The following is a 14,977-nucleotide window of genomic DNA, read 5'->3' as shown; positions in this document are numbered from 1 at the left end:
GTTTTTTCCTGTTTGGTATGATTTCATATTTGGTAAGCCTAACATTCAGTGTTTCCACGCATTCAACCATGTGTGAAAGCTGCTTATTTATTTTCATGGATATTTCCACCTTATTTTGTAACACTGGAAAAGCAGATAAATAATTTTTGCACAGTGGATCTGAATTATTATTGCAGGTGTGCTGTTATCCCCAAAGCTGCATATCAACATTTTCATTTAAAAGAACTGATAGTAATTCAGGTTAGTATCATGGTTGGCCCATAGCTATAGCAACCAGCTTAAGAGAGGGACAGCTTGAGCAATATTGCTAGTTTATGCATGTCTACTAAAGAGTAAGATCCATTGAGTTCAACGGAATTTAAGGATAAGACTGCAATCCTATCCTCTTACTTGGCAATTAAGTACTATTGAACTCAACAGGGTTTGCTTCTGAGCAGATATAGTTATATTGCTAGTCATGATTTCCCCCCCACAGAGCCTAGGGCTTGCCGATCAGAAGGTTGGTGGTTCGAATCTCCGCGACGGGGTGAACTCCTGTTGCTCGGTCCCTGCTCCTGCCAACCTAGCAGTTCGAAAGCATGTTAAAGTGCAAGTAGATAAATAGGTACCGCTTGGGCGGGAAGGTAAACAGCGTTTCCGTGCACTGCTCTGGTTTGCCGGAAGCGACTTAGTCATGCTGCCCACATGACCCGGAAGCTGTCCGCCGGCTCCCTCGGCCAATAAAGCGAGATGAGCGCAGCAACCCCAGAGTCGTCCGCGACTGGACTTAATGGTCAGGGGTCCCTTTACCTCACTTGGGGAACAGAATAAAATAGATAATCATGTTTTTCCTGCATCGGGGGCTGAGCAGAACGTTCAAGAGGAATCCCATAGATCTTATTCATTTAGTTAATATAAAAGAATGCCGTGCTACTTTCTGCATTAGCTACTGCAATTGTTCCCCTTGCCCCAAGATGGAAATAGTTTGAGCCCAGGAAAACGCCAATGCAGTGTTATCACATCAATACCACCTGCTGCTTTTCCTTGCCAGTAAATGCAGCGAGGGAAAGCACAGGCAGTCATTGCACCTCAGTGAGCACTCAGTCCTGGAATCAGAAGCTGCTCTGGAGACCTTACTGCAACCCTCTCTATTAGCTCTTCATGGCTGGATATTGTCCTTACCCATCATCATCTATAGAATACCTACATTTCTCTAAGCACTGAGCAAGGATTAAAAACAAGGCAGTCATAGGAACAAGACACAAGAAAAGCCTGCAGGATCGGACCAAACACATCTAGCTCAGTACTGTAGCATCACCAGTTCCCCTCATCTCTGCCTAAAAAAGCAGTAGCAATAGTATACATCTAACCTTTGCGAACAAAAAACTAGATGGGGAAAATACGGCACAATTTAATGAGCTTTTAGGGCAACTTGCATTAAAACAAAATTAAGCAAAATCTATTTCAATTCCGTTTCTGCAGAAAAACCAAAGCTAACTGAAATGCACTTTATTAGATCTAAACAGTGTAATTATGATGCCAAAGATTTCTCTCTCAACGTTCTAGTTACAATATTTCCTATATGAGACCAGGGAGAAGAGTCGGTGGAAGAAGATTGGAAGAAATTTAAAGACTATTTACAGAAATATTGCAAAATTAATGAATGTTAGAATGATGTTAGAATGATGTTAGGTGGTTTAAGCAGTAATGCTATAAAGGTGTATGTAAAAAAGGATTGATAACAGGTGAAAAATTAAAGTTATAGTAAATTAAGTTAAAGGATCATGAGAAAATAAAGAGGGAAAGAAATTGCTGAATTAACTAATTGAACTGGAATACAAAAAAGAGAGGCATGAGGAGGTCAGGGAAATAAGGATATGAATGTAAGGTATGGAAAATTTGATCTATTTTTCTTTTTTTCTTCTTTAAGTGTTTTTTATTCTTTAATTCTGTACTTTGTATTTTGTATTTTTCTTGTATTTTTACTTCTGTTTTTTGTTTTTACTCTTCTTGTTTTTGTGTAATTCTTTTTTTCTGAAATTTTAATAAATATCATTTAAAAAAACAACAACATTTCCTATATGAATAACAGAATCATATAACTGTAGAGTTGGAAGGGACCCCTGAGGGTCATCTAGTCCAACCCGTTGCAATGTAAGAATCTTTATGGGGCTCGAACCCACAGCTCTGAGATTAAGAGTCTCATGCTCTACCAACTGAGCTGATAGGTAAGAGATCAATATGACTAAGAGGGACATTGGGCACAGCAATGTAGAGTAGACTAGGTCCTTCGCATTCACACAGGCCTCTCTATCCTCCATACAGGTCAGCAAAGGAGCACTGCACATGTTCAAGGGCACTTTCTAGTGAAGCAAAAATGATCCAGGAGTAAAGTGAGGGGTGTGAGACCAGGGCCTAGAGAGAAGGTTGCACCTGGCCCTTGGGCTCAAAATTCCAGGCTCATGGTCTAACGTTGAGCCAAAAGGAAGCACGCCTCCAAAATGTTTCTACAGTGGTACCTTGGGTTACAGACGCTTCAAGTTACAGATTCCGCTAACCCAGAAATAGTACCTCGGGTTAAGAACTTTGCTTCAGGATGAGAACAGAAATGGTGCGGCAGCGGCAGCGGGAGGCCCCATTAGATAAAATGGTACCCCAGGCTAAGAACAGTTTCAGGATAAGAACAGAAGTAAGTTCAGAATAAGGCCCTGAATTGGAAGACAAATGTAATACCAACTATTTCGGACTGGCAGGTTAAATTGATAAATTATGCGGAACTGGCTAGATTATCAGGGAGAATATGAGATCAGAAAGATCAGAAGTTTTCTGAAAATTGGAGTAAATATTTGGTGTATATAAGAGATAATTGTAAATCTTTAAAGACACTGGCAGGGTTTGATTAACTTCAACAGCATATGGTTAATTAGATAAATGAATAAAATACGAGATGTCATGAAACTATAAGATACTTACTGAAGGGGGGGAAGGAAGTCTGAAGCTCGGCAGAGTTAAAGGTTGTATATGAGATCTATTTGTATAAGAAATGTACATAATTGTATTCTGGTTGAAAATCAATAAAAATTTAATATTAAAAAAAAGAAGAAGAACAGAATTAAGTTCTTAACTTGAGGTACCACTGTATTTGACAGCAGATTTTCATTTAGGTGGTGCAAACTTGTACAGTGGTACCTCGGGTTAAGTACTTAATTCGTTCCGGAGCTCCGTACTTAACCTGAAACTGTTCTTAACCTGAAGCACCACTTTAGCTAATGGGGCCTCCTGCTGCTGCCATGCTGTTGGAGCACAATTTCTGTTCTCATCCTGAAGCAAAGTTCTTAACCTGAGGTACTATTTCTGGGTTAGCGGAGTCTGTAACCTGAAGCGTATGTAACCCGAGGTACCACTGTATATACTTTTTTCATTACCCTTCCTCTGGGGAACCGGAGAGCTGTTTTCACATTAAGCCTGAGGTGGTCTCCCACCCAACAAATGAGCCAGACCAGTTTCAGCTTCATCAGCGGAGTTGCACTATACACCTTAAGAGCATTCACTGGGCCGTTTCTTTTGCAGCTCGAGATACAATCTGGGGTCAAAAATAGAAAGAAAATGGCTTACATCCACTTGAGCCCTCCTGCAATCAATCAATCTAAACAAGTTTAATCCAAATACTTCATCTCCACTAGGCTGTGGACTGGGCTGTTCGCTTTAAATAATGTTGGGAGATTGTGAAGCTGAATTCTTCCCTCGGATTACATTTTTATTTATAGCCTGTGTTTAGCAACGGACAAGTGTTCCCGTTAAATATCCCAGCACTTTCAAGTTCAAGTTGTTTTGCAAGCATAATGACCACTCCTCCCAGTGCTCCAAGGCAATATGTCAAGACCATAAAGTGAATTCCTGTCTCAGCCCAGGCATTACTGGGTTATTTGGAGGAATGAGATGATGACCTCGGAGGAACCACATTTCACAGAAAGCACAAATTTCTCAAATAAAACTTTTATTCCCTTTTAAATCAGGAGCGTACATGCAAGAGCAATCCTCCCCGAGGAAGGCTGGCTCGCAGTTTTACATTGTGTTTAAATCTGCAAGTCCGACCTTACAATTGAACAGCTGACCTGGTAACTTCAGCCAGGCAGGGAAGAACTCCAGGCAGGCAGGCAGGCAGGCAGGCAAACGGGCTGGTAGGAGGAGGGCTGATTTTTCCATTATTGCTCTGCCATTCCAATTGGTAGAAAGTATATATAGATTTTTAGCAATTCTGCTACGATAGGAATATTCCCCTCTTCTGCGCCAGCATGGAAACACAGAGTGCTTTTCAACATCTACATGCAGCCGCTGGGAGAGATCATCAGGGAGTTTGGGCTGGGTGTTCATCAGTATGTGGATGATACCCAGCTCTACCTCTCTTTCAAATCGGAACCAGTGAAGGTCCTGTGTGAGTGTCTGGAGGCAGTTGGAGGATGGATGGCAGCCAACAGATTGAGGTTGAATCCTGACAAGACAGAAGTACTGTTTTCGGGGGACAGGAGGCGGACAGGTGTGGAGGACTCCCTGGTCCTGAATGGGGTAACTGGGCCCCTGGAGGACCAGGTGCGCAGCCTGGAAGTCATTCTGGACTCACAGCTGTCCATGGAGGTGCAGGTCAATTCTGTGTCCAGGGCAGCTGTTTATCAGCTCCATCTGGTACGCAGGCTGAGACCATACCTGCCCGCGGACTGTCTTGCCAGAGTGGTACATGCTCTGGCTCTCTCTCGCTTGGACTACTGCAATGCGCTCTATGTGGGGCTACCTTTGAAGGTGACCCGGAAACTACAACTAATACAGAATGCGGCAGCTAGACTGGTGACTGGGGGCGGCCGCCGAGACCATAACACCGGTCTTGAAAGACCTACACTGGCTCCCAATACATTTCTGAGCACAATTCAAAGTGTTGGTGCTGACCCTAAATGGCCTCGGTCCAGTATACCTGAAGGAGCGTCTCCACCTCCATTGTTCTGCCCGCAAACTGAGGTCCAGCGCCAAGGGCCTTCTGGCGGTTCCCTTGCTGCGAGAAGCCAAGTTACAGGGAACCAGGCAGAGGGCCTTCTCGGTAGTGGCACCAGAAAAGGACTATAAAGACAACATTCCCACCCTGACTTCCTTTTCTCAAAAGTTTGAAACAAAAGGCTGCCTACTGGTGGAATCAATTTGCAAGTCTCTTTCTTAACAGGCAGTTCTCCATTAAACCATACTTACCCATCCACTTCTGAAGCCCCATTGTTTCAGTGGAGTAAAGCAAGTTCTCAAACCTTTCCCATTAAAATAAATGGAACTTTAAAATGCTTGCCCCTGGCCGATAATCAAATTAAGGAGTATGTGCTGGCCTTTCAGCCAATTCAAGTACAACATCAATTGCCCTCAACTCATTTTCAAGCTCCTTTGCAATGTCCCTATCACCAGCAATGACCCAAATCAGGATTCCATTCCTATATATATATATATATATATATATATATATATATACACACACACACACACACACACACACACGGAGAGAAAGAGAGAAGCAGAAGCCAGAATCCATTACTACTACAGAACTATACAGTGGTACCTCAGGTTACATACGCTTCAGGTTACAGACTCCGCTAACCCTGAAATAGTGCTTCAGGTTAAGAACTTTGCTTCAGGATGAGAACAGAAATTGTGCTCCGGCGGCGCGAGGCCCCATTAGCTAAAGTGGTGCTTCAGGTTAAGAACAGTTTCAGGTTAAGACATAGCTGTCAACTTACAGATTTGAAAATAAGGGACCAGCAGCCTTGAAAATAAGGGACCAGCAGCCAAAATACGGGACCTGCAGCCTCACCTGTCCAGGCACTCCAGTCTTCCTGTCCTCCTGCAGTCTGGTCAAACTCATGCTGGTAGCTTCGAGAACACTGTCCAACCAACTTTGTAACCAGAGGTTCAACTGAATAGAATCTGAATCACACGCACCACAAGGCCTATGCAGCCTCAACTTAAGATGGCTCCCCAGCCTGGCTTTGCACTGCAAAGTTTGCAGCAGCACGTGCAACAAAATGGCGTCCAGCATTCAAAACCCCCCTCAGCTTGCATTAACTAGCCACACACAAGGCATGCAAGCTCCACCCCCCAGTCATTCTTAGACTTCTTATTGGGTGAGCAACACCCAGTGTTGGCTAAGCCAGTGTTTCCCAACCTTTGGTCTCCAGCTCTTTTTGGACTACAATTCCCATCATCCCTGACCTTTGGTCTTGCTAGCTAGGGATGATGGGAGTTGTAGTCCAAAAACAGCTGGAGACCAAAGGTTGGGAAACACTGGGCTAAGCAACACAGTTGGAGCCTCCCTCCTCCCTGGCCGGCAGGGAGGGAGGGAGGGAGGGAGAGGAGCTGCTTCGTTTGAAATTTAAGGGACATCATTTAAGGGACATTTAAGGGACATCTATCAATAAGGGACAGCAGCGGGACATGGTGCTGGAATAAGGGACTGTCCCTTCAAATAAGGGACACTTGACAGCTATGGGTTAAGAACGGACCTCCAGAATGAATTAAGTACTTAACCCCATTGTACTTAGGTCTAAGTTAGTTTAGACCAATCTATTTCTATTCAATCACTTTGGGGATTTGGACCTAGAACTGGTAGCAATACCCCTAGAAAAGCCCCCATGCTCTTGCTTTGAACCAAGGTCTACAATTGTTGTGCATGCCAGAGAACTGGAGCTGATGAGAGTTGGAGTCCAACCATACCCAGAGGTTTCGCACCACTAACATAGATCACCAGGAGGTGCCTTTCTCTGCAGGCTGCCACCACCCAAGCCCCTCATTTCTCCTTCTTTACTATGAAATCTGTCGCATTCCTTATTTGGCTTAAACAACAACAACAACCACCAGCTATGTTTTTGTTTTTTTTAAAGGTGTAAGCTAAAAGGTAAAGGACCCCTGGACGGTTAAGTCCAGTCAAAGGTGACTATGGGGTTGTAGCGCTCATCTTGCTTTCAGGCCGAGGGAGCCAGTGTTTGTTCACAGACAGCTTTCCGGGTCAGGTGGCCAGCATGACTAAACAGCTTCTGGCGCAACGGAACAACACGACGGAAACCAGAGCGCACGGAAACACCGTTTACCTTCCCGCCGCAGCAGCACCTATTTATCTACTTGCACTGGCATGCTTTCGAACTGCTAGGTTGGCAAGAGTTGGGACAGAGAAATGGGAGCTCACCCCGTTGCGGGGATTCAAACAACCTTCTGATCAGCAAGTCCAAGAAGCTCAGTGGTTTAGACTACAGCACCACCCGCATCCCAGAAAGTGTAATCTCCTTTGGATAGCTCACGTGAGCTAAAAAACCAAGTTATACAGATCATAGATGGGGAACCTGGGACCTTACAAAATGTTGTTAGACTCCAAAATGCCACCAGCTCCAACCTGTAAGGCAAAGGGTCAGGGACAATGGGATTAGAAGTCTCAAAATGCCTGGAGGCCACAGCTTGCCCATTCCTAGTGGCAGGCCTTTAAAAGGATGGCTATGAAGAAGGGCAGGAGCTGACCAAAGATGCATGAGGCATAACCTTCCTTTGCCCTGGTGCATTATGGAAGCATGCACAGTGCATTTATCAATTCTTTCAGTTTATGTATTCATAGAGGTGCATAAAGCAACTGAAACATTTCAGATGCAGGGACCGATCTATATTAAATATGAATCAACTGTAGCGACGAAGATAAGAGTGAAACATTTGGAAATGAATTCAGAGGGATTCGGGGGACACAGGAAGTGCTGCAGTATTTTGAGAAGTATTAACTTCTGAAAATTGCTTGAGGAGGAAATGAAAGCAACGCTTACAATAGTTGTAACGGGGGGGGGGGGAGAGAGAACATACATTATTACTCAGAAAGATCCCCCCCCACCCCGCCTCTTTGTAATCCCTCATTCTCAGAGGCTGAAGTATTTTACAAGAAATAAGCTTGGCAATGTTTTTTTTTCCATCAGGAAAACGCCCATTAAGGAAGCATGGACTTCAAAAGGACTGCTAACCCATACTAGAACTCTGCATCCATGGATAGGGAGGCGCACAGGACCCACTCCCAATATTTCCATGCACATTGCCCTGCAGACTGAGACTCTGACCTTTGCAGTGTTAAGTGGGGAAGATCTGCAAGTGAGGTAGTTATTTGCATTTACAGTGGTACCTCAGGTTACATAAGCTTCAGGTTAAAGACTCTGCCAACCCAGAAATAGTGCTTCAGGTTAAGACTTTGCTTCAGGATGACAACAGAAACCGTGCTCCGGCGGCGTGGCAGCAGCAGGAGGCCCCATTAGCTAAACTGGTGCTTCAGGTTAAGAACAGTTTCAGGTTAAGTGCGGACCTCCGGAACGAATTAAATACTTAACCTGAGGTACCACTGTATTTGAACACAAAGTTGACTTCCTGCATGATTGTGGACCTTAATCAAGTGAATGCAATTAAAAGTGGCATGAAGAACTTTCCTGTGCTAAATAGGGAAGGCCAAGCATGCATACAGAAGTGAGCACTTGAAAGGCACTCTCTCGTAGTGATGCTGCGTTGACCACAAACGTAGGAAACTGGCTCATTCCAAGTTGGACCATTGGTCCATCCAGCTCAGTAGTGTCTACACCAGGGCTGCCCAAACTTTTTTCAAAGAGGGCCAGATTTGATGAAGTGAACATGCATGAGAGGCGACCAAAGTTGTTGAGCTGTTTTTTAGGGGTTGCAGTTACTGAGCTTTTTAAAAAATTTTACCCCAAAGTTGTTGAGTTGTCTTTTTAGGACTTGAAACCTAAACTGCCACGGGGGCTGGATAAAACCGGCCAGATTAGACTTTGGACATGCCTGGTCTACAGTGATCGGCAGCAGTTCTCCAAGGTTTCGAGTCAGAGTCCTTCCCAGCCATACTGGGAGATGTGGAAGACTGAATCTGGGACCTTCTGCCTGCAAAGTTTGAGCTACAGCTCTTCCCCAAAGCTTGACCCTCACTCCTCCACAGCACCAGGAGATGTTTTCTATCCAGTACATTTAGGTTTTAGTTTTTTGTTTTAAGTTAAAGGCTGATTTAAATACAATCACAGCGAAGTAAGGTAAAATGCAGGCATCTTGTGAAGACAAATTGCTACAAAGTGCTAAGCATATAACAGACAATCATTCTGCCATTTTTTAATACGAGGATGTTAAGTTTAACTTCTTTCTAACTCCCACTGTTTCATTCGCGGCCCACACACCTCCCTTAAGGGCCCAGTACTGTTTTCTGCTGAATTGTCTGATTGTTCCAGGGAAGGAGCGTCCTCCAAGCCACTAGGAAGTCAGAACAAATTAATTTCACTCGAACCTTGCGTGCCGCAATTGAAGCCAAGTTTGCAAAGGTGCAAATCAAGAGTGCACATCAGCCTTTTTTCGGCAACAAAGGACTTGTGCCTTCAAATTTGTGCTCCCATTAATTTTCATTATATTCTAAATACATTGATTTTTCTAAAATGCATGACAGAAAAGCAAGCAGGGAACAAAACAAGGCAGGGGAAGTAACAAGCTGTTATCAAGCTGGCAAGCATTCAGGTCTCCCAAGATATTTTCATGCTCACTGAAGGAAAAGCAGTAGGCACTGAAAGTGGATTTCTGCTCTTTTTACAGCAAATGTAACATGACTTGTATATCCAAAGGGCTACTGAACCAACGGGGGCAAAGAAATCTCATTCTCTTCTCTCTTTAAACACATGCACACCAGATTTCCTTCAGTAATTTTTTGCAGTAGCTCAGGGTGAAGCCTTATTCCTTTAAAAGTTGTTTACGACATTTAAGCTAGCTCATGGCAACTTGTTCTCTTGACATTTTTGTGAAAAAGCTTGATGCATAAACAGAGATAGGGGATTGTTTGCACCCAAATGCAGATGTTTTACGTTACAGCTTGTGCCTTCCAACACTCTACTCTCACTCATAACTAATTTCAGAATTATTTTTTTGAATTTTTGCATGGGAAATACAGTTAGGCTTTCAAAAGGTCAAAGGCAGCACTTTGAATGGTGCCTGGAAACGAATTGGGAGCCAACCAAGAACTCTTCATTATCTAAATACAAACTGCTAATTCTAAGCAGGCATCGGCCAACAACCCAGCTGCCGTATATAGAACGGGTAATCAAGTCTAGGTTTTACCAAAGCATGAGAAAGAATGGCAGAGGAGAAGATTCAGATCCCACGATCTGTACCATGCACCTAAAGCACTTTGATGCTCCTTCAAACAGCCATGGCTTCTCATGAAAATCTTTGTTTAGGGTGTTGTTCCCTATTCCCTTTGAAGCTATGACTCCCAGAGTGGTTTAGTAATCAATCCCTCTTCCAAGGGAACTCTGGGAATTGTAGCTCTTTGAGGGTCTCCTAATAGCTCTCAGCACCCTTATCATACTGCAGCTCCCAGGATTCTTTGGGGGGAAGCCATGACTGTTTAAAGTGGTATGAAACTGCTTTAAATGTACAGTGAAGAGGTGGGCAAAAGGTGATTCAGGCTGTAGGTGGCACTTAAGCATCCAATGCTGGATCCAAGCGTACCTCCAAGCTGCAAACTTGTTATTTAAGAGGGAGTGTAACCCAACTCTACCACTGGTTAAATACTGCCTCCACAGTCAGGACAACAGTACCTCCGCCTTAACTGTTTCAGCTTTGATTTATAACTTTCCCCCCCATCCCATTACTGACACCACACATCTGTTCCGAGCACCATAAATATTTGCATAGTTGGCTGCTGCCCAATCCCTGTTACTTATTGCAGAGTAAAGTCTGCTAAGGGGCTGGCTGAATGCAGAGGAATCAGGTCAGAGCCAAAGGTCACTTTCCCTAAAAAGGAAAAGGTAAAGGACCCCTGACAGTTAAGTCCAGTCGCAGACGACTCTGGGGTTGCGGCGCTCATCTCGCTTTACATGCCAAGGGAGCCGGCATTTGTCCGCAGTTTTTCCGGGTCATGTGGCCAGCATGACCAAGCCGCTTCTGGCGCAACAGAACATCGAAACCAGAGCAGCGCACGGAAACGCCGTTTACCTTCCCGCCGGAGCAGTATCTATTTATCTACTTGCACTTTTTTGGCGTGCTTTCGAACTGCTAGGTTGGCAGGAGCTGGGACCAAGCAACGGGAGCTCACACCATCGCGGGATTTGAACCACCAGTCTTCTGATTGGCAAGCCCAAGAGGCTCAGTGGACAGTGCCACCTGCGTCCCCTCACTTTCTCTAGGGGTGCTTAAATCATTTTTTTGAAACTTTCCTAGCACCTCTCTAACATTGCACATCTCGTATTCTGCATGTTCACATCCTGCCCATCTGGTTTCTTTCTTCTTCTTTTTTAAAAAAAAAGATATGGAAGGTCACAGCTCCAGGAGGAGATTAGGTGCTCAATCAACAGATCAATGCACAGCCTTATTTAAGTCAATCTGTGTTTGCCTCCAGACCCTGTGAACATCCTGCTTACTCCTGTTTCAAATTTCTCCTTTCTCACTCTCCTCTAAACTTTTGGAAGGCTGGAATCAGGGCAGGGTTCAAATATAGCACCATGAGTCAGGCTAGGTAGATCTGGTGCATGGTAGAAATGAAGAAATTAGATTGTGTTGTGTGGCTAGATAAATTTATAAATTTTACAACTGGCTCATGCTTTCCAACATTTTGGGAAGGCAAGTTCCAAATCACTAACTTTTAATTTTGAAATCTAATGGGTTTGTCATACTCTAGGTAAAACTCAGAAAAAACAGTAGGAAACCAAGCATGTAGTGATATGAAGTGTATTACAAACCAATCTAGGTGGCCAAAAGCAAAGACACAGATGCAGGGACATCCCTGTTTAGGGAACTCCTCACTCCAATCACTAAGGATAGGCAAAACACATGAGCCCCTACACACTTGTGATCCTAAATTAAATTTGAAATTATATGCCAGGGTATAAAGATTAATGCCACTCATCAAATGCTCTAAGCGTACCTTTATGTACAATCTCTGTAAGTCTGGCTAGCAAATATTGCATGTCAACATTTACGGCATGCGTCACTCTATAACAAGACACATAAATTACATGCAATGAATAAGGGCTTTCTGGCAGCTCTTTCTCTTGTTCCGTTTAATCTCCTTCATTAACTTCAGCCCTCTTATTCTCCCGACAGTGTTCTGCAGTCATGCCTTTCAGGATGCAAACTTCGATTGTGGCTGCAAATATTCCAAATTGTAGCTGACTGGAAATTAAACTGGAAGTGTTGCATCCTCAGAGAGTGCTCTCTAATGAAAATGAGGGTGGTCACTGATACCGCTGTGGACAGGATGCATTCTGAAGGAGCACTAAAGGCCAAGGACCTGGGAGTCATCTGTGCCTGCCAACCTTTCAGTACAATTGTTTTTTCTTCTGGCTCACAAAAACTATCCGAACGTCAAGCACTCAAGCTTGAATACCAAACATGCAAGAGCACAGATCAAAGGGGCTGTAAGTACTGCTGAAGATGAGCGCCCTCAACATTCGGTGGTGAGACAACAGGAGCAGGAAGGGGTACTAGGGAAATTCAGGTGGCAACCATTTTAAAGGTAAAGGTAAAGGGACCCCTGACCATTAGGTCCAGTCGTGACCGACTCTGGGGTTGCGGCGCTCATCTCGCTTTATTGGCCGAGGGAGCCGGTGTACAGCTTCCGGGTCTTGGGGCCAGCATGACTAAGCCGCTTCTGGCAAACCAGAGCAGCGCACGGAAATGTCGTTTACCTTCCCTCTGGAGCGGTACCTATTTATCTACTTGCACTTTGTGCTTTCAAACTGCTAGGTTGGCAGGAGCAGGGACCGAGCAACGGGAGCTCACCCCGTCGCAGGGATTCGAACCGCTGACCTTCTGATCGGCAAGTCCTAGGCTCTGTGGTTTAACCCACAGTGCCACCCGCGTCCCTAGGGCAACCATTTTAGGTACATCCAATTGATGCACAACCACCAATGCACAGGTCATTTTGGATGTGGGAGAGGGAGGAATGGGGGCAGAATTGGGGGCGGAACTCTGCCATGGCATGCTTTGACCTGGAACACAACCCCCAAGGAAACAGGAAGTTGCCTGTACTATAGTTCTGTGTGGATTTCTGGTCACCTCATCTCAAAAGAGGATACTGTTGAGTTAGAAAAGTTTCAGAAAAGAGAAACCAAAACGATTAATAGGGTGGAGCAACCCTCCTATGAAGATAGGTTGCAGTGTTTAAGACTTTTCACTTTAGAGAAAAGGCGAGGAAGAGGCAACATGAGAGAAGTGTGTAAAATTATGCAAGGTGAATAAAGTTTCCCTCCCTTTCTCGTAACATGAGAACTTGGCATCAAATTGAAGCTGAATGTTGGAACATTCAGGACAGACAAAAGAAAGCTCTTCACATGTTGTGTGCTCCCAAACTACACTCCCAAACTCCCAAACAACATACAATGTTGTTGTTGTTTAGTTGTTTAGTCATGTCCGACTCTTCGTGACCCCATGGACCAGAGCATGCCAGGCACTCCTGTCTTCCACTGCCTCCCAAAGTTTGGTCAAACTCATTTTAGTAGCTTCGAGAACACTGTCCAGCCATCTCATCCTCTGTTGTCCCCTTCTTCTTGTGCCCTCCATCTTTCCCAACATCAGGGTCTTTTCCAGGGAGTCTTCTCTTCTCATGAGGTGACCAACCTGTCTCCAACATACCTAAAAGACCACCTTCTGCCACAGTCACTTGGAAGCCAAGAAATGCCCCCTGTCATTTACTACCTATGGATCATCAAGACTGCAGGAGTGTAAAGAGCATTCTGGGTGGCAGACACCCCTCCCTGCCTCTCGGCAACATGCAAAATCCCAAAAAATTGTATTGTTTTTATCCATGTTGGTTTTGTGTAGCCACAAATAGGAAGAGATGAAGTTGGGTGACTATGTAATTGAGATTTTGTTAGTTTACCAGACTAGAACCCTTGGGATGGAGCAGGCTATAAATTAGCTATTTTCCGCAGTTCCCAAAATCCCTAGATGATGGGGCAAACATGCATAGCAGTGCCTAGGGCCAAGCTCCTGCTGAAGCTCCTGTATATGTATGTGCATGGATGAGTAAGAGAGGCAGAATAAGTCACATGCTCTTTCGAATTAAAAACCAAGGTCGAGAGAGTGTTCCTCTAACAAAAAAAGCATCTGTGAAAACAAGAATAATTGCGTGCCCTTTATACAGAAGCTTACAAAATGGGCATCACCATTCTACAAAAGAATGTCGATGAGAGGGAAAAATTCCTGAATGGAACAATTGCCTTCTGCAATGGAAGCCTTGCTAAGTGGGTTGATTTAAATTTTTCTGTTGCTGGACTGTACACAAAATCCATCATTGTTGCTTTAGGGTTCTCTTCTCTCCCACTACCCACAACTCTCGTCTCCAGAGTTTAGAAAAGCAGAAGGAGGCTAGTCCTGCTTTTGGGAACAGTGATGCATTTGTTCAATTATCTACATACCTACAACCTCTTCATCAAATTAGCAGATCTCTATTTATAGCTGATTATACCGTAGGGGTGATCTAATGAGAAACCCACAGAGTGATAAAGCACTGTCAGGGTCTTTCTACTTTCTTCCCTCTGAGGATTTGCTGCGCATTAAGCAGCTATGCGCCTGGTACAAGGGGTGCATGCACAAAGCAGAAGTGTTCAGTTTAACAGGCTGTAAACAATGAATTTTTAAGAAAGGCAAGCCATTCAGCATTGCAGCTGACAAATTTAACTACACTTCCCCTTCCAAGGACTGTGTTGTGCATTTGCATTGCTTAAGTGATGAAGCAATACTGTAAATCTAATTAGGCACTGAGTAATTACTCCAGCGGAAAAGAAATAAATCAGGAGTTGATAAGCAGTGTCATGTAAAGGGCGTTGCTATAGTTGTGTGTTGATTTTATGCAAATGTAGGCAGAGAATTCAGGGCGCTTGGAAATATTTTTTGATGTAGTTTGGGAGGGTTTTTGTTTTTTAAAAGCACCTGCCAGGAACTGGCTTCATCTATCCTGGTTTTG

The 14,977-nt window shown here is 44.2% G+C and overlaps 1 protein-coding gene across 2 annotated transcripts in view; it reads right to left on the bottom strand.

Moving 5' to 3' along the window:
- Window positions 1-14,977, bottom strand: part of PPM1L (protein phosphatase, Mg2+/Mn2+ dependent 1L) — a 177,833-nt gene that overhangs the window by 119,600 nt on the left and 43,256 nt on the right. The gene's annotated exons all lie outside the window — the stretch shown is intronic.

This window comes from Podarcis pityusensis (assembly GCF_964106645.2).
Source record: "Podarcis pityusensis genome assembly, chromosome: 5".
In the NCBI taxonomy this organism is placed as follows: domain Eukaryota; kingdom Metazoa; phylum Chordata; class Lepidosauria; order Squamata; family Lacertidae; genus Podarcis; species Podarcis pityusensis.
The sequence above is the reverse complement of the archived record's forward strand: the minus strand, read 5'-3'. Positions and strand labels throughout refer to the sequence as shown.